The sequence below is a fragment of the Urocitellus parryii genome, chromosome 9, assembly GCF_045843805.1.
Source record: "Urocitellus parryii isolate mUroPar1 chromosome 9, mUroPar1.hap1, whole genome shotgun sequence".
NCBI classification, from domain to species: Eukaryota; Metazoa; Chordata; class Mammalia; order Rodentia; family Sciuridae; genus Urocitellus; species Urocitellus parryii.
The window spans coordinates 138,312,213-138,331,914 of NC_135539.1; the positions used below are offsets into that span (position 1 = coordinate 138,312,213).

General features: G+C 51.9%; 1 protein-coding gene across 2 annotated transcripts in view; it reads left to right on the plus strand.

The window, feature by feature from the left end:
- Positions 1 to 466: 466 nt before the first annotated feature.
- Positions 467 to 19,702, plus strand: part of Kiaa0040 (KIAA0040 ortholog) — a 33,098-nt gene continuing 13,862 nt past the window's right edge. The window contains exons 1-2 of one of the 2 annotated variants that reach the window (XM_026388524.2): positions 467 to 788; positions 15,434 to 15,507. The gene's annotated coding sequence lies outside the window, so the exon portion shown is untranslated. The remainder of the gene's footprint in view (positions 789 to 15,433; positions 15,508 to 19,702) is intronic. The other variant, XM_026388525.2, reaches the window with a different exon arrangement.

Below are 19,702 nucleotides of genomic sequence, written 5' to 3' on the forward strand. Positions count from 1 at the left end.
CGGGGGTGAGAGGAAGGGCTCTGGAGAACTTTTGGAGTTGGCTCTCCCCTCCTTCTCTACTTCTGACAAAGCCTGTTGACAGTTTTCCCTAACACCTTCAGTGTGGCCAAGACATCTCTGGAGACCCCAAGCTCGGCGAGAGCACAGGGCGTCACCTAGAGGGATTGTCGCTTTTCCCTCATCAGCTAAGGCAGGGGAGGTTGGCCACCCTCGGGGTGTCCCTCTCGGGGCCTCCCACCCCCTTTCCAAGAAGTCCCTCTCAGGCAGCAGGGGCTCCTGTCCCTGGAGCCGTGTGCCCTGAGCTCGGTCCCTGGGAACACTGGGCGGCTGTGAGAGACCGCTGGCCCGGGACCCGGCCGGCCGGGAGGCGGTGTCCTCCAGGAGGCGCGCTCCGCCGCGGAGGGGCAAGAGCGCGTCACCGCGGGGCGGGGGGAGGCCGAGGGGAGGGCGCGGCCGGCGTCGGCGCCCCAGGCCAAGGGCACGGTAGTCGGTGGTCGGCCGGCTCCGCGGGAAGCCGGGCCAGCGGCGCGAGCCTGGGGACCGCGTCCGACCCGGGAAGCTGCGTCTGTGACATCGGGCAGAACGGGTTGCACTGAACCCTCAAGTATGCCAGGCGCCGGCCAGCGGCAGGGCAGGGCGGGCAGGGCGCACCCGGGGCGCTGCGGCAGGTAGGCGCCGCTGGCCGCGCAGTCCTGGGCGCTGCGGAGCCCCCACCTCGCCCGCCCGGTCGCTGTCACTCCCGGGAGCGCGGGACAGATCCCAGCCAAGGAAGCCCCCTGCGCCCAAAGGTGAGTCTCGAGACTTTGTGTTGTGCCCCTGTGTTTGGAAGGGGACTTCCCGGCCCCGGGGTCCGTGAGGTCGGAGGGTCAGCACTTGGGCTTCCCTGCCAGGGTCCTCCGCAGGCTTCCATCTGCTCTGGCAGAGGCCACATGGGCTCCTCCCGAGTTTGGGGTGGAGTTCTCTTACTCCAGTGGACAACAGCTGCCTAGGAGCCGTTTGAAAGGGGCACAGGGCCATTCGGTCTCCAGCCCCGGGGAAGTCAAGACCGAGACCCTCCCCAAAGCATCCCAGGCTTGGAGGTTTCCAGGGGAAGCCAAATCTTCTACGGGGCCAAGAAACTGGCCCCAACGAAAATGTGGCCTGGAGCCAGGGGTGGAGTGGGACCTGCCTGCTGTAACTCTGTCTCTGGGGAATTTCCAGCCGCCAGATTGTTTCCAGACTTTTTGGACTCTCTAAATGGTCTGTTCTCAGACCCTGCAGGTAGACTGGGGGACTCAACTGGGTCTGCTCCCCTCCTGTTTTGAAAAGTTTAAGGAAATACTTTGTGTAACAGCAGAGTTAAGTAAATGATAGACATTGGCTGCTGTGAACACCAGCCCTGCCTAACCGAAAGGGAAACTGAAGCAGAGGCCACCGCTCGCCCTCATTTAAGAGATCTCCAGCAGCCAGCACACCATGGTAACCTGCAGGAGTGTTCTGACTGCTGAATGAAGAAGGGGAGGAACAGCCACTTGGCATCCAGGAAGCACCTGCCTTCCAAAGCATTTGCTCTCACTCACTGGTCTACAGCTCCTAGGAACTGAAGGTACCCTAAGGAACCCCCGTTCTGCAGTCCTGCTGGTTAATAAGAAAGTCTTGAGTTACAAACAGCAGGACTTAAACATAGCATTGGTGCATCTTGTTTCTAACCCTTTTATAAGTGGCTTGAAAGTTCTACCTACAGAATCTTGCAAGGGTCTCACTGACCTTAAGCTGACTCAATTCTACCAATCACTTAATGTGATATGCTTGCCCTTTACCCTGTGCTGAAAAATCTGGTCAAGTTCTTCATTTTGTCTGAAATTCTACATCCCCATCCCCCCCCCCAGATACAATTTTAGGAAAAAGATGCATTGCAGAACAAAAATTTCTCTTAGCCTTTACACATTGACAGCTTTCAGCTTAGACAAAAAGAGGATGATCTTTGCCCTTTTCCCGAAAGACAAAATCCAGGAGGATCACCAACACTCCACATGCTGTTATTGATTTGATCAGGGAGGAGCATCCGTCCCATCAATTCATTCAATGTTATTGAACCTACTGTGAGCTGAGAGCATGCCAGGGCCTTGATAATGACATAGTTTCTGCCTTTAAGGATCCTGAGCCTGGCAAATAGATGCTACAGAAACAAACTGTGGTTCCAAATATTTACATCATAATAGTAGTAAAACCATCCGAAGTTTTACTACTTTGGAACAGGAATTCCTCCCCAGGTATTTCCTGGGAAGTCAATACCTCAGAAGTGATGCATGAGCAGGGTCTTAAAAAAATGATGAGGAGCTTCCAGGGGAAGGGTCTTTTGGACAAGGTAAAAAGCCCAAGCCAAGTGGATGGCCAGCAGGGGAAACGACGTGTCATGGAGATTATACTCCTGTACAACCTTGGGAGACCTCCAGCCTGCAGCAGAGGGAAGAAGCCACTTCGCATCAGGTAGAGGAGGGTAGTTAGATTCGTGTTTGGAGAAAGGACTAATGGCCAGATGGAGCTGACATGGAGATGAGAAGCAGAGACCACGAGGCCACTAAGAGGATGGTGGCCGTGGAAATTTAGGAGAAGGAGGGGTTTTCACGGTGTTCAGGCAGCAGAATCAAGAGCAGAATGTAGTAAGGTATTGAACTGGAGGGCAGGGGGACTCGTGGGGCATTATCCATGGGACTCACACAGGTGGGGGAGGGTGGCTCGGAAGCCGAAGGCAGGGGAAGCAGCAATGACACCTGAGACAGATTTAAGGTGGATCTGCCCAGAAGGGGTCAGGTGGGGTAGACAGGTCACAGCTCGGGCAGAGGCCAAGGACGCTCCAACTTAACTGTCCAGGGGCTGTGTATGGAGGCAGTGTTGCTGGCAGCTGAAGTGGCCTAAGAGGACACTAGCAGGGAGCTTGTTTCCGTCAGCAGATGTGGCCTTGGGCATTATTTTCCCATTATATGGAGAGATGACTCTCTCCAGACTCCGGGCTTTCCCGAGATGCCCAGCAGGGTAATTTCTAAAATGTCAGAGGTAGTCGTGGGTTAATGGCACACAGGGAGCTCAGATGCATTTAACTAAGTGAGTGAATCTCCAGGAATCCCCACCCCCACCTCAAGACCCTGCTGTGTGAAAAATGAATACTGAGTTCAACTGTAAGACCTGCCAGGACCTCTCCAGAACTCAGACCCAGATCTTTACCACGCCTTAGAAAAGGTGGGAAAGCCCCACCTTCACTAAAACAAGGAGGATCCCCAGCTCAGACTAATTCCAGACCCTTGCAGAATGGTTCCTTATGTCTGAATCGCCCAGATCAGGATCTTGTATAACTTGTATGGAAGAATTTAAAAAATATATTAAAACTGAATTTGGAGCTAGACAGGTGTGGGTTCAATTCCTGACTTGACCACTTAGTAGCTGTCCTTGAACAAGTCTTTGAATCTCTCAGCTTCATTTCCCTTGTATTTTAAAATGGAGATAATTAGTACTCCCCAGGGCAATGGTTAGAATCAGAATCCAATTGAAAAAGAAAGTACATTTAATGTGCCACATAAATTGTAAGCCTCTATAAAGACGTAAGGGTTTTTATTATCATTACTAATCTCACCTCCTGACTTGACCCTAATCAGATGGGCCGTGTGGGTATAGGGTCTGAGTGGCATCACAGGCCCAGGATTGGAGCTTTTGAACAGCAGGAGGTATTTCAAGGCAGTATTGGTAAAAGTCCCCTCTGTCTTACCACTGGTGTGCATCTATTCTGGCCTTGACCTTTTCTACTTGTTAGCCAAAGTGCTCAGAATCCAAAGCAGCCAAAGTTCCCCTGATACATATATATGCAGGTCAGTCACTGCCCAGGTCGCACGGGGCTGGAAGCAGCCAGGATGTCACCAGCCTGGTCAGGAACCCACCCCACTTGCAGCTGAGTCCCCCTGGAGGGGACACTTTTTCTGGTCTTCACCACGGTGCTGGTGAAGCCCACAGTGCGGTGGCCCTGAGTCTGAGCACCACTTGATGGCTTAGTGGAGTGTGTGCTTTTCCAGGGAAACCTGACATAGTGCCACACAGCGCATCTCCAGTTGACACCAGCATCCAGACTGTCAAGTGAACAGAGTTCTAGTGAAAGCAGCTGTGGAGGAAGAACAGGAAGTCACCCCAGGTTCAGAGACTTCAAATGGAAAGACACTTTAGAGATGAGCCAACCCACCCCCCTCACTTCTTAGAGGAGAGCTAAGGTTCAGGGAGGGAAGAGAGTGCCCAGGTCACCCATCTGGTTCCCGGAGGAACCAGAATCCAACTCTGCTCTTCTGTTCAGAAACACCCTGTGGTATCTAGAGTCCCTGTCACCTGGAACTTCCATACTCAAGGACACCTGTGGACGTTCAAATGGTGGCAGAGGTGAAATGGAAAGATCACACCCGAAGGCTGAGCCTTCCCCCGGTGGCCTCTGGAGCAAATCAGGAGCAGAGCCTGAGAGATGTGGGTAGATCCCCTCCTGGGACACTCCTGTGCCGTCCCCCAGCCCTTCTGCCTCCTCAGCCTCAACCCTTAAACATTCCCAAAGACCCCTCCAGTAGGCGGGCCACACTGAGCACCTGGATGAGCTAAAACCTTTTCAGTGTTTTGCCAAACTTGTCGTGAGGACTGTTTGGCCTCAGAGATGAGAGTGTGGTGGAGACCAGGGCTGAGTCAGCCTTCCATATCAACGTCAGTGTGTAACTTGCAGCTTGATGAGCAAGGCTCCCAGCGAACAATGGAGCTCCTGAGACTTGTCACAGGTGCAATAAGAGCAGCGGTAAGAACAATGGCAGGATAGACCTTTTCCCTCTCCAAGCAGCCAGAGGAAAATCCACAAGGAGTTCTGTGAAGGGTAGTCCCCAGGGCTATAGGCCAGCATGGGTGCCCCCCATTCCCCCACATTGATCTGAACCTCCAAACAGAGCTTCAGCTGAGTCGACAGTTAGTTGGCGACTTCGAGAGGAGAGCTAAGCTCTTAAATGAGCTGCTCACTTTTCCAGGGGCAGCTCCCAAGGGACCATAGCAGGGGCCAGACCCAGGCCCTTCCCCTGAGAAGAGGCTCACTCCCATGGCTGTGAACCAGCTGCCTCATGGAGTTTGTGTCTAAGAAATGAATAAAACCTAACCATCGCTGCATCTCTTGGCCAGAACTGAAGAGGAGGTGGTGCTGGTAAGCCACCGCAGACTGTTCCTGGCTGTCTCTCACCACCCCACCTGGGATGTTTTTCAGTTGAGGTTTTGCTCTCCTTGAACACAACCCCCATCTCAAGATGAATAGCTTGAAGGAAAGCCTATCAGCACCTTCTTTTAGTTTTCTGGGGAAATCATAAAAGAAAATTGGCAGAAGAAAGGAAAAAGTGTGTGAATAATAGCAGCGGGAGAGTTGCACGGTGTAGAACATTGTTTAATCTTTAGATTGTCCTGAGAGGGAGAAGATTTAGAGATGGACCCAGAGGCTGAGGCTGGGACAGTGGCAGTTCCATTAGCTTTAGTATCATGGGAGCAGCAGGGCACTGCGGGCAAGCTGTGTACCAACCTCGGTGGCATGTGACAGTAGCCACTGTCAATAAGAAGAAAGTCCTGCCCTCTGAGTCTCAGCCTTCACGTAACCTCCCCCACCCAGGTAGATCCTGAGCCCGCACCTTCTGCTTACGGCTTCCAACCCTAGATTCTCGTGCTACTTCCCCAGCAGGACAAAGTGCAGCCTTTCAAAAGCCCCTCTCCATGTGGTCATCAAACACCCAAAACCCTGGCCGCAGCCTGCAGGCTCCAAAGAGTCACTCCGACACCATTGATCTGAAACCTCTTAGGAACTAACACTGGCCAAAGTGACCTTCTCAGTGACCAGGACCCTGGAGTAAACAGAGGTCCCTCCAGTCTTTCAGTGTCTATGTGAGGTTATCATTCGCCATTTATCCAGTGGTGGTGCTAAGAATTTGAGGCATGCAAAGATAATAGCCGTTGCTGCCCCCACCTGCAGGGTGCCTAGCAGCATGTCACAGCATGTGTCAGTGTTCAGCTTGGTGCTAGGGAGAAACTTCATAGCCAACAGGGAACAAGCCACTCTAAAGGCCAACCCTGCGGGCTTACCCCATCTATCAGTCCTCCACCTTCTGCTCCTGACCTGAAGCATTCCCTCCGGCCCCAAGGCCACAGTCTGCCAGCCCCGACATGACTCTTGCCTAGATCAAAGCCTCTGGGTTCATGACATGGGCCACCCCCACCATCCCCTAGGGGAACCTCCACTGAGAGAGGGGAGCAGCTTTGCCCCCACCACACAGACACGGGCTGCTCAGAGCTCTCCAAGTTTCCAGATTAGAAACTCAGAGCCTGCCCTCTGGGATGCGGGCACAAACTTGCCTGGGGCCGGAAGAAAGCAGGGTTCTTCCCGGGGCCTCAGGACACTTGTGGGTTCCCGAGGACTCTGCTCTTCCCTGCTCTGCCCGAGCTCCTGACTCTCTGGGGGAGAGAGCTGGGCTTCTGCTGTGCCGTGGCTGCCTGGCACCGCCTTGCAGGCTGGCTGCTGAAAGGGTGCCTCCTTGCCAGACAAAGGCACCCCGTGCCCCACACCAGCCCGCTGCCTGGGACAGCGGCAGAGACAGTCACAGGGTGTGCACCACAGGGAAGGCCAGATGCTCCTGACCGACATTTTCCAAGGAGTTAGATTTTAGTAGTTTGAAAAATATTATTCCTTCAAGGTGGACGAGAAAGTGAGGGGAAAAAATATCTAATCCACTGGGCATGTGGCCGCTCAGTATTGTAGGGAATGGACAAACACACCAGAGTCCCTTAACACGTTTGATGCTTCTCAAATGATGGATAATGAGGGTTGTGCCATTCTTTCCCATGTGCTGTCTTTTAGTTTTTAAGAAATGTCGTGTTATCTCCCCTATTTTTCCACTGAGATAAATGACTGTTACATATAATCAGCCATTCCCAAGTGAACAGCTCTGTGGCATTGGGGACATTCACCGCCACTTTCAGCTCATTCCAAAACATTTTCATTACCCACCCCCCAATGAACTCCATTAAGCAGTTTCTCCCTTTTACTTCCTGTTCCCAGCCCCTGGCAACCCACCTGCACTCTGCCTGGGGAGTACCTAGGGCAGGTATTTCACATCTGTGACTCATACAGCATGTGACCTTCCGTGACTGGCTTTTCTCACTTAACATGATGTTTCCAGGGCTCCTCCGTGTTGAGCCTTGATTGGCATGTGTTGCTGCTTGATGGTTTTATGGCTGATTAGTGACCCATGGTATGTAAAGGCCACAGTTTGTCTCTCCATTCACTTGTTGCTGGACATTGGAGAGATTCCCACCTTTGGGCTGCTGTGATCGTGTGAGCATGAGATGAGCTCAAAGACTTATGTTCCATTGGTCTGAACGTGTAGCCAGGAGTGCATCGCCGAATCCTATGGTAATGAGGACTTGCCAAACTGCTCTCCCTTCCCCTATCTTCTTATCAAGAAACTTAAAGATTCATCTTCCTTTCTTGAAAATAATGTACATATTACGTGGCTTACATTCCCAGGCCAGGTCTCTTCTTTGATGCTTTTGATCCTGGGCTTTAATAAGAGATATCAAATCTAGTGTCCTCAAGATTCATGGTTGCTTAGATGCTTGAGGTTAAAAAAAAATATTTGGAGTGCATTCAAGCTCCTCCTGGGTGTAACGATGGAGCAGGAAGCAGCAGCATTTGTGGAGCCTGGGTGGGTGCTGGGCGTAGCATGAGCCCTTCCTACCTCCTCTCATTGAACCCCGATTTCGGCTCAACAAGAGGTACTGCTGCTATCCCGCTCTTACAGATGAGGAAACGGGGTTTCCTCAGGGTGAGGGGCTGTCCCCGGCTCCTACTCAGGAACTCACCTGCAGAAAAGCTCGGGAAGCTGCTCTAGTGTCAGAAGCTTACAGTCTGTTTCGGCAGGTCGATTACAACACAGCTCAACTGCGAATGCTGTGGTGGCATCACAGAGGTGTTTAAGTGCGTTAAAAAATCCCCGGGAACCCAGAAGAAAAGCTGTAAGCCCACCTTTGGGCAATTTGTTTCCCAGCCTTTGGGCTCCCTGGTAAAGTCCCAGCCTCTCCCTGCCCCACCCTTTGGGACCACCCTCCACCACAGCATGGCCAGGGCACAGTGTCCGGCAGAGTGGCTGCTCATCCCCTGTGAGTTAGTAAACACCTGCTGTCTACCCATAAAGCCTCCAGCCCTGTCTGGCTGTTATTGGACCCCAACCCCTGGGGCCTGTCTTAACTCAGCATCTTTCTCAAACAGACATGGATCAGCAAAGAAGGAAGGAACAGAAGGGTTGGGAGGGGCCAGGAGGTCTTTCATGCGGCCTGGAGAGGAGGGTCTAGAGTGGTACACAATCCTAAAGAAGAAAGTGACTGGGCTCCTCCTTGCATTTCCGCACTTCGTCTCCAGGTCTTGCTATCGCGTCACTCAGCCAACAGGCACCTGGCACAGGAGCTCCCTGGGAAAGTGGAGACTCTGCCCAAACGCGAATTCCCACCGCTCTTTCCTGGGTCAGAGCTCTGTCGTGCCTATCACTCACCCGGGATCAGTCATCTTCTGCTCTTCTTGGCGAAGGGAGAATGGCAGAAACCCTCGGGAGGCCTGGTGCCTTGTTTAGACGTGGGAACTGCCCTGACTTGACTCTGGCTGCATTTTTTAACGCACTTAAACACCTCTGTGAGTGCCGACGCTGTGCTAGAGGCTTGGGGAACTCTCAAAACAAAAAGCAGGCACAGATTCACCCCCAGGGACCTACCACCCAGGAGCCTGCAACACCTAGCTGCACCTCCCACCCTTGTCCCTTAGAGCCGTGAGAAACTGCTTCTTCCTGGGATCTCTGCTACTGGTGCCGCCATCTCTTTGCCCACCAACCAGGCTCAAGACCATGCCATCTTGGAATTCCTGGTGCCTGTCCCATCCCTGCTGAGCTGGGTCCCCAGGTGTCTAGCCACTTTACCTGATCCACACGCTGCCACCTGGGCTGCAGCCCCAACTGTGAGGGCTTCCTGTTCTGCCCAGGCCCCAGTCCTGCTCCCCTTGCCCTGCTGTAGCCCTCCCCTGCTCGCCCACCCCGTGGCCTGGCCCCGCAGAGCCTCCAGAGGTGTGTGTAGACACACAAGCCCGGGTGCCAGTGGAGGTCACACAGCCCACACACCCTTAGCTCTAGTTATTTCCCACCCCAAGCCATAGCCAGTCAGTTGGTTAGTCAGTCAACAAGCAGGTACAAGCTTCCAGCCAGTCCCAAACTAGACCCCGGGGATCACTAGAGAGAAGAGCTGTCCCTGGCTATGTCGAGCAGGAAAGCAAACGCCAACAGCATGTACGCCAGGAAACAGTAACCTGAGCCTCCTCAGGGAGGGCAGGAGGTGGAGGAGGGGGAGATTTTCAATTAGGATGGTCTCTGTGGAACCAGGGACTCCAGAAAAAGCCCCCAAGCCACCAAGTCCTCCCTCTCCTCACGTCCCTTTGGTGGGAGCCACACAGGTCGAGTTTTGCTTGAGCTTTACACTCCTACTGGCCCTGAGACAATGGGGCATGAAAGGTGTCTGCTGGGTACGCATGGGCGTTGTCACTGCGGTCCCTTCTGGTTCTCAAGCCCCTCCCGGGGACCACAGCAGGCTCTCAAGCTCACATGCTGCCGGGGCCTGATGGACGAGGTGTTCATTGGACATTTATTCCAGGCCAGGCGCTGTTTTAACTATGTTAACTAAGCCGTCCGCTTCCCACAGCCATCCCAGGATGGAGGGGCAATTCTAATCTTCCTTTTAGAGTCGAGGAAACTAAGGCAGGGGTTGGGGGGGGGACCTTTACATGTGCCGCTAGCTAGGGAGGGGTGGGGCCAGGCTTCAGCCAGGCTCCAGTCAAAATGGGGGACGTAGTGGGGACGAGCCCAGGGAGCGCACTGGGCCAGCTGTGGGGCCGTGGATCAGCAGAACCCGTTCACTGCTCTCGTCGACCTCGTGGGCCTGTTTGCAATCTCTGATCCACCAGCTGATCCAGGTCGGCCCTTCTGAGGGAGAGATAACGTGTGGTTTCAAAAACCTGTGCTAAATGTCGACGATGGCGTTAAACAAGTAGGCGACCAGAGTGTGTGTGAAAGAGAGAGGAGAGGGGAGAGGGAGCCCTGGGAATCAAGCAGGACTGGCTGTGGTCACCCGGAGCCTGGTGAGGGATTTGGAATCAGGATTATCGCCAGATTTGAGAAGGTACGGAGATTGAGCATGGAGGGGATGGGGAGGAGGGAGGAGGAAGAAGACACTCTCTACTCAGGTTTCTTAGCACAGTGATCTGCCTTCTGGTCACCTGTGGACAACCTTCTGAAGGTCCTGGGACATCATCAGCCACCCCCCCCACCCTGTGTGGGGACATTCAAGTCCTAACACCTTACGAGTGTGGAAAGTTCCCAGTGGTCCTCCTCCGTGGGCCACAGCCTTCAGGAATCCCTGCCCTGTGCCGCTGCCCCCTGGGCGCCCTGGTAACCAGAGCCGCTGCCAGAGGAGGAGCCGAGGGGACGTCCCCCAGGGGAGGTGGGAACCCTGCAGATCAGGCCGGAGCCCGGGCCACCGGGGCCACGGACGCTTCCCCAGAGCCAGCTGTGCTTTCTTGAGCAGCCTGGAACCCCCTTCTTCCCCAGCCTCGCTGCCTGTAAACCGCCTGTGGATTCTCACTCAAGTCTCACCTCCTTAAAGCCTTCACCCACTCCCCAGTGGGATCAACAGCTTCCATAACCGTTGACTTCCGTTTCCCTGGGGCCACTTAACGAGTGCATTTCCCAACAAAGCAGCAGCTTCCTGGAGTTGACAGTCTGTATGAGGTCAGAAGTCCTCCCAGACTCTCACCAGGCAGTGCTATCTGGAAAGGCTTAGGAGAGGGAGGCCCTGTGCGCACAGGAGGTGCCTGACCAGCGTACACGGAGTTAGACTCTCTGCTGCCCTACGTGACAGCCAGGGCAGCTGTTGGCCTCTGCAGCGTCCATGGTGTCAGCAACCCTGGCCCAGCAAAGGGAGAAAGGAGGCAGCAAAGAGAGCTCCCCTTCGGGGGACAAAGTGGCAGTAATCAGTGGGGTCACGAGACGCAGAGGAGGACACACACACTTCTGCTCGGTTGGCCTGAGCCGGAAATCACCAGATGAAATGCCACCATTCGAGAACACTGGTGCTGCAGTCAGCTAGTTCGCTGCTTGGACTAAAAGACCCGACCAGAACCCGTTCACTGCCACCTCGCATTGTCTCACACGTGAGCTTTTGGGGAACACCTCACATCCAAACCCTAACACTGGGAATTCCAGGAGCATGTCAACCCAGGCTTTCCAACCACAAGGGGGCAATCTCACTTCCAAGTGATGTCATCTTAATTCTCAATATGGCACCCCACAACAAGGCCAAGGTCCACTAAGGCCAATGGTCTTTGTCCACAGAGTGTGCCTACCCTGGAACGCCCCAGCATATCTGGCGTCTGAACATGCTGCCTCGCTGAAAGAATTCTCCAAACCCAGAATACTGAAATTCCAATTGGCAGATTTTTTTTTCCCCCGAATATCTTCTTTTATCTGATGACAATGTCGTGTGTGAACCTAGAGACCAGTGTGGCATTGTGGAAGCAGCACTAGGTGGACAGGGAGGAGAACAGCCTTGTCATCTTTTATTAGCTGTGTGTGAGACCTCAGACAAGTCATTTAATTTCAGTGGGTCTCAGAGTACTTTCATCTATAAAAATGTTCTTTCATTAATTTAGCAGAAATTTCCCAAGGACAAAATATGTCCCCGAAGTTGGGGGTGTGGTGATGGAAATAGATACCATCTATTGTGCCGAAACAAAGATGATTAAATAATAAACAATTACCCTAATGCTGGTTGGACATGGTTACAGTAAGGTCCAGTGCAGGTCAAAGAGCAGGGCCCTGACCTTTAACAAGGTCAAAGGTTTCCCAAGGTCTCTGCTGAGACTTTGAGGATGAATACAAGCCAGGGGACTCGGTGGTGGTGATGGGGAAACAGTTGTGGGTTCCACATAGAGAAGCTTGTGGGAAACCCCAAAGCAAGAGGAGAGTCACAGATCTCAGAGTGTGATGGCCCTGGACCAACGTTCCTGTCCCCTTTGTGTTGCTCTCCAGGACCTGGAGCAGTGAAGAGAGCATCACACTGGGAAATGGGAAGGCTGCAGCCATCTGCTGTGGCCACCAGCCAGCTTTACAATGCTGAGCCATTTTTTGCTCTTTACAAGAAATCCCTCCCCTTTCACATTTCAGAGGCTGGAAAGAAGAAACCTTTGCAGGAGAGAGACATTCAGATGAGTGTTAATGTTGGTAGACTTTTCCTAATCATAAATAAAACCAAGGCCCGTTTGGGTGTCAGTTCACAGACTGGAGAAGTGATCTCATCAGTGGTTTTATCTCCTGCCCGCCCCGCCCCCATTCCCAAGGGATCTGGAGATAAATAGCAGTTTCTTTCTGATTGGTTTGGTGATATTTCATTTCAGGTCATAATCAGATTTTGTCTAAGGGAGAAAGTGTGCTATTAATAAAAAGGTTTTTTGTTGCAGTATCTGTGATTACTCTACCCAACTGGGTAGGGCAGACCGCCAGAAGGCCTAGGGGTGGGGGCTTCATCCTGCAAAATCCTCAGTGCTGGCACGGAGTCCTTTTACTTAGGAGTGAGCTCAGGGAAGAGGAAGTGGAGACTGAAACATGGATACCAGTAGGTGCCCTCTGCTCACCACTTCTGAGCCTTCCTGGGGTCCATTGCAACAAACCCATGCGAGGCTTTCAGAGCCCTGGTTAAATCCCACCAAACTAGCTTGCACGGCCCCCTTCCCACTCTTTCTCAGACGATGTCTTCACTGCCATCCCAGTCTCAGACCCTGTGCACTCACCCAGGACCCCCGCCCCCACAGCATGCCATTCCTCCATCTGAGAACACGCAGCCCCACAGCAGCCACCTCCTGCATCCCTCTCCCAAAAAACCTAAGCCAAAATCCATCTCTCTCCTTCCTAAGAATGCGTGCATCTGGCACTTGCTGATATTTAGTTTAGCATTTAATTGCTATCATTTTTTTAAATTAAATTTTTCAGAGAATTTTCAGATTACAGAGAACTTGCATGAGTATCATATTTGACCTATACAGTGACACTGGATGAGTGAACTTGTGACTGGCACCCTAGGCCAGAGGCCTGCCTCCAGGGGTCTCCATGAACCAGATTGGGCCCCCTGCCCCAAGCAAAAAACAACATGGTGAAAAGCAGGGAAAACTTTAATCAGTATGGCCACGTTGAGAAGGCAGAGTGAGACCCAGCATCTCAGCCTAACTTCAGGGTGCTGACAGAGCTTTAGGTCCAAATAGGGGAAGGATTGGCAGTGGGGCTGAGCGGGCTGTATGACTGGGTTGCCTTGGTCAAGTGTGGTCTGGCTGATCACTCTCCAGTTCTGGTTCTGCAATGTCGGGTTTCTGTTCTCTCGACTAAAAGGGTCAGGGGTCACTCTAGTGGGCTAACTGGGCTGCACGAAATAACCACACAAGAGACACAAATACCTTTTTCTTTGGGGTCACTGTGACGGCTCCTCTGACCTTAAGGGTCCACAGAAAGAGAGTAAGAGTAAAGCACGCGCTGACCCCTTTTATTGAGGAGAAGCTATTCAAATGAGACAAAGGGTCAGGTTTCAGGGGGCTGAGTCTATCTTCATGATGTCCACTGTCAGCAGGTTGACTGACACCTGGGTAGGCCACACCCAAGGGCACAGTAAGAGGAGGGGACCCACACCAGGCACTTCCATGGAAGATTCTATCCTAAACAGGGCAAGGGGTGATATTACAAAGAACAGGTGAGCATAGCTTCACCCATGGGGCTGTAGCAAGACACACCCATTTCTGTGACTGAGCTCCTCAGCACCCAGCTGGAGAGTATAACTCAGTCACCAGTAAGGTTGGCCTCCCACACTGCAACATAGCGCAGGAGAAGTCCCTATCCCTTGAGGGGACAATTGCCACTTGTTGCTCAGGATGTTTATCCATGGGCCTGGATCCTGGAAGGGGCAATTCCGCTCTGTGAGGTGATTGTTCCCGCTCTTCCTGGGAGGTGTAGGACAATGAGGGAAGCCTTTTAAGCACCACCCCAGGCTCTGAAACCAGACGCTGCAAACCTGGCCTTAATCTTCAACGGGGATAGTCTGGGTAAATTTAGGGCAAATAAACCACATATTACTCATTTTTTAAATGAACATTCCTTAAATGATGAACATGCCTGGGTGCAGAGCTTAGCAGGGACCTGACTGAAAGCTTCAGGAGACAGAGACAAAATGAAGGCAGAGGGTCCCCTGCTCCATCCCGCTTTCACTCACGCAGAGGGCACCTGCAGGTCCAGATAAAGAGTCGCCCTCAGCAACGACAGCCTCCCCAACCAAGTGCCTGCTCCAAAGTCAATGTCACTGATGTCTTCGCAGCCCAAGGAGGAGGAGCCTGAGGCTTCTGAGGTTCCAGGACTTCGCTGCCACCTGGCCCAGCAGGCAGGACTTAGAGTGTTCTGAGTCTCAGGAAGAAACTCACTCAGGGGGGGATCCAGGTCATGCATTTCCTTTTACCCCACCCCCAGTACCATGTCAGTCACCTCGTAGATACTTAACTCATGCTTCTTGAAATGAAATTCACATATAACTGAGAAAATCATTCAAATGGCACCTCTCCTTGATGCAGATCATTGTTATTTGTGGACATCAAGCCTCTTCAAGTATCAAGTATGTCGGCAGCACCATTTTTATTAGTGACTCAGTCAACAGCCTGAGGTAGACCCTGCGTGTTCTATAACAAAGCTTCCCTGACCCCAGGGACCTGAGCGGCCCCACTGCCTCCTGGCGCTGGATGGAATGCGCTAGTCGGAACTTGCTCAGCGGGTGGACATGCTCCACCGGCCCTAGAAAATCTGGAGTCATTGTGCACCTGGAGGACCCAAGTCACCCAGCACGGAGCCAGCAGGCGGGCCTCTGCTTTTCTATACCACTGGCGAAAGAGCTGCCCCGGAAGGGATGAGAGCGGCATCCCCCCATCCACTCTGGCTTGAAGGCAGGAGGACCTCCCAGGACTGGAGGAAATCTCTCAGGAATTTCAGGCAGAAACTTTGACACCAGGTGGAATTAAGGAGTGGCTTTTGTTATTGCCCCTTCTTCAACCTAGAGTATACCAACTGTGACTCTGAGTCACAGCCCAGCCAGCGTACAATCACATGCATTGCCTGCTTTGGTCCAAGGACCCTGTCATTCACTTCCAGGTGCTTGTTCTTTAGGAAGTGTGAGCTGGCGATCAAACATTTGGAACAGTACCAAAGGACTGAGAGAAAAGTCATTTCCCAGCACTGTCCCCAATTGCCTTCCAAAGAGACAACACATGCTATCGTTTTCTTGTTTCTTCTTTTAGATTTTATCCCATTTTGGAGATGAAGAAAATGAGGCCCCAAGCAGCTGAGTGACTTTCCCCAGGACACACACTAAGTAAGTCAGACCTGCTTCTCTTACTGCACACACAAGAGCATAAACAAAAAACAAAACAAAAAAAAATAAATAAATAAAACCAGGAAAAGTGAAAGCCAGGTCAGGAGGTCTGGGGCCCACAGGCTGTCCAGCCGTGAGGGGAAATGCAAGGTCATCTGCCCCCTTCACTGGCTGCTCCCAGCCAAACCCACCCAGGACCCTTTCCTGCTTTCTAACTAGCAGGGCCACAGGCCAACTTTCAGGTTCTTCTGCTCTATCAAAGAGTCTCCGCCAACATCCATTCCTTCAGGACCTGGACACCCTGATGGCTGGTCTGATAAACAGCGTGCTCCGGGCTGCCAGAGGGAGATAAAGTGTGTAGGCTGGTGCCCAGCCCTGAGGCCATAGCAGAGAGCCCCGAGACAGGGGCCGAGTTCCCTAATCTCTCCCACCACCTTACCGTCTCCTAGGAGCCTCAAGAGCATTCCAGAAAGCCTTGATGTCTCCAGGCACAGACAGAACAGAGGCAGGGTAGAGGGTAAGGAGGAAGGAGAGGAGGCCAGGGGATGTGTGTGTGCGCACAGTGTGGTATGGATGGGGCCTCCCCTGCGATCCCAACAATTCCTCTCATCCACACTCCCAAATCATGCGTTTGCAACAGAGTAGTCTCCCCTCACCTGAGGGGGGTACATCCTAAGACCGCCAGCGGTCTTCCCCTATAAATACACACCTAGGATAAAGTTTGACTTATAAGTTAGGCACAGTAAGTGATTAACAACAACAGCTAATAATAAAAATAGAATCATTATAACAATACACCTTACAACAATTTAAAAGAATTTAATTTTAAAATATAATATAGGGCCAGAAATATAGCTCAGAGATAGAGTACTCGCCTAGTATGTCTAAAGACCTGGGTTCAACCTCAGTACCATGAAAAAGACCCTATCATTCATTTCCAGTCGTTTGTGTTCTATATCCCAGTATTAGAACTGCCAGCATTGCCACTCTTGCAATGAGGGACTATTATTAAGTGAAATAAGTGTTATTTGAACACAGACACTGAGATAGCCTGACATTCAATCTAATAACCCAGATGGCTGCTAAGTGCCCACTAGGCAGGTAGCATATACAGTATGGATATGCTGCACAAAGGGATGATTCATGTCCCAGACTGAACAGAAAGGACCAGTATAAGATGTCATCACACTACTCAGAATGGCACACAATTCAAAACTTGTAAAGTGTTTATTTCTGGAATATTCCATTTAATATTTTTAGCAGCGGGTAACTAGGACTGCAGAAAGTGAGATCTTGGGTAAGGGGGAACCACTGTACTTTCAGTTTCCTTTGGGAAGGGCATTTCTGAGATGGAGAGGAAGATATTTGGTCACAGGGAGGGGCGGAGCCAGAGAGGTTTAGAAGCCACAGTATGTTTACAGTGCAGCTGCATTTAATGAGACTGGGGGTGTGGGGGGGGGGTCATCTGTAGCAAAGAGATTAGATGCTGAAGCAAAAGGAGAAGGGGGAGGAGGAGAACCGCCTGCCTGGCGCTGAACGGTGTTCAGTGAATACTTTAGCTCTCTCATATATGTCCTCTGCATTCATCAGCTATTAATTATCAAGACTCTCAGAGGAAGGAGCCTCCAGGCAGCGTTTGGAATGCAGATTTACACCCCTGCAGAAAGGAAGTGGAGGCTGGTCCTCAGGCCGTGTGAATCCCCTGCACAGTCACCCTCTGGGGTGGAGGCTGGGACCTGAAGCCTGGTGACTTCGAAATATACCACACTGTCCATTCCACCAGGATGAGTTGTTATTGAAATGAGACTACTTCTGCTCACTCACTGTGTGATTTGGCCTTTACATTTTAAGCTTAATAGTGCGATAAGGTAGTGTTTGGCTTTTAATTGCCCTGGACTTTTGTTAACATTAAACGAAAGGAGGAAATGGAAAGGAAAGTAGAATTCTGTCCTGCTTTTGAGTTGCATAATTGTATATTTTTGCCGCCCCATTAGTTTTCAACTACTCCAGCCTATAAACTTCTCTCGCATCACCACGGAGAAAAAGAAGTCAGCCGTTCTGTTACTGCTGCAAAGTTTGCAGAACTCTAAATTCCCTTCTCTGGCATTAAGGAGAATTGTGCAACTTTTAATTGAAGGTCTATTTTTTAATTACCACCTGTGTGGGAGGCCAGGAATGACACAAGTGTTTGGTTGTCCTCTTGCTGTTTCAAAAAACACTCCTTCCCTCCAAGAGGATGTGACGTTTGGAGACAAGCATCAGTGTTTGGAGTGGGCCAGGAACAGAACTCTCCCTTTATTTGTAGAGCAGAAAAGGCACTACCCCACCCCAACCACTGCTAACTCACAGATGACCTCAGAGGCTCCTGGTTCCAAAAATAAAACCTCACCTAGTCACTTTCCACACCCATAAAAACCAGCTCCAAAATCTTTTTCCGAATGAGAGCTGGGCCTTTCACCGTCACCATGACTACAGGTTTTATGAGCACTAACACCCGGATGTGGTCAGATGGGAGATAGACAGAGGGTGAGTTGTAGCAGAGTGTACACCCGAATCCTCCACATTGGAAATATAGCTCCTGATGACTGTGATTCATAAAAGACCAGGGAACTGGAGGGGAGGGAGAGGAGGGCCCGGGAGTACAGCAGCAGGAAGAGCTCAGTGTTCTAATTTTAGCTTTAATTCAGCTTTTTAATACAGTCCTCTGAAATACTACTACCTTCCATTTAGATTGCAGTTCCTCTTCTCGGTGTTCTTTCACGTGTCTTGGCTGTTCTTGGCAACCATATTGAGAGATATCCAGGATGGGTAATGACCTCATTTCTCAGACAAGGAAAGGGCACAGAAAGCTTAATTTTGTCCAAGGTCAAAGGCATGGAGGACAACTGAACTGAACTAGAACTAGGTCCTGTGACTCCTAGCTTCAGAGTCTCTCCACCCTGCTCCCTGCAGCCTTTGGTATCGAGCCCAGGGATTTCTACATGTGTACGAGATCCTCTGGCAGACATCGCTCACCTTGATCGTTCGTCTCATTAACCAGAGACCAGGGTCAGTCAATCATGCTGCAAGTTTCAGCTGCTGGCGAAACCTGGCCTTTTGTCCTGATATGTTTCAAGCTGCTGCCTGGCCCTCCTCTTCCCAGAGGGTAATACAGTCCCTACTCCTGGGGGATTTTATGAGGGGGGGGGCGGGCTCCCAGGGTGAAATGCCTCCCGGGACCAGATGGGTGAACGGGAGTGGGCCGAGTGGGCAGGGTGCAGGGATCCGAGAGAACACAGGCCCTTTTAAATCTCCAGCAGACTATGGCTATGTGGGAAGTTAGAGAGGCCAAATATTAGGACTAGCTAAAGATGGAGCCTTTTACATGAAATCAGAGGAGGCAGAAAAATCACCAAAAAATGCAGGTGCCTGTGTGTTGCATAGAGTTGTGACTGCTGGTGTGCGCCAGGTCGGAGGACTTTCATGCCTCTGGGGCTCCGTCCCCCACGGCCAGACATGATGAAGTGTTATAACTCCCTTCAGGGTGTTTGGTCCCTTTAAGTGTGAGCTCCTTGAGGTCACTTTAGACATCTCCATCAGGGGTGAGTCCTTATGGTGTGGTGCAGGCGGCAGCTCTCAGATGCTGGCTGGCGGATGAATGATGGGGTGAACAGCCCATCATCCTAAAAAAGAAAGCTCAGAGACCCAAGTCCTGGGCCGCCCGTGGTTTAGCAGCATCTTTGGACCAAGATAGGACAGGATCAAACCTCATTCTGCCCTTTAGTAGCTCCAAGGCCTTGGGCAAATATCTTAATCTCGGCCTCAGTTTCCTCATCCATAGGACGGGGATACCCAGGGCTACTTTGAGTTGCTGGGTGAGGCCTTGTCTGTAACCCCTCCATCACACACACTGGTGAGAACTCAACCGATGGTGGCCTTTGAGTCCGCAGATCATCCTGCTCCTGTGCAAGGCGGGGACACCTTTGCCAACCCCCCTGTTGGGAGGCTGTGGCCTTCGGAAGCAGCTGAGTCAAAAGAGGCTGGTCAGAGGAAAACAAGCAGCCTTCGGCTGAAATGAGGGGGAAAGCTGATAGTGATGGGCACAGCAGGCTCCCTAAGAAATCAGATCCCTCAGGTCAGGAGGGCTGAGAGGCTGAGAGGGGGAGCAGCAGCCGGGGATGAATGGAACCAGTCAGCGAGGGAGCCCGGAGAGCCC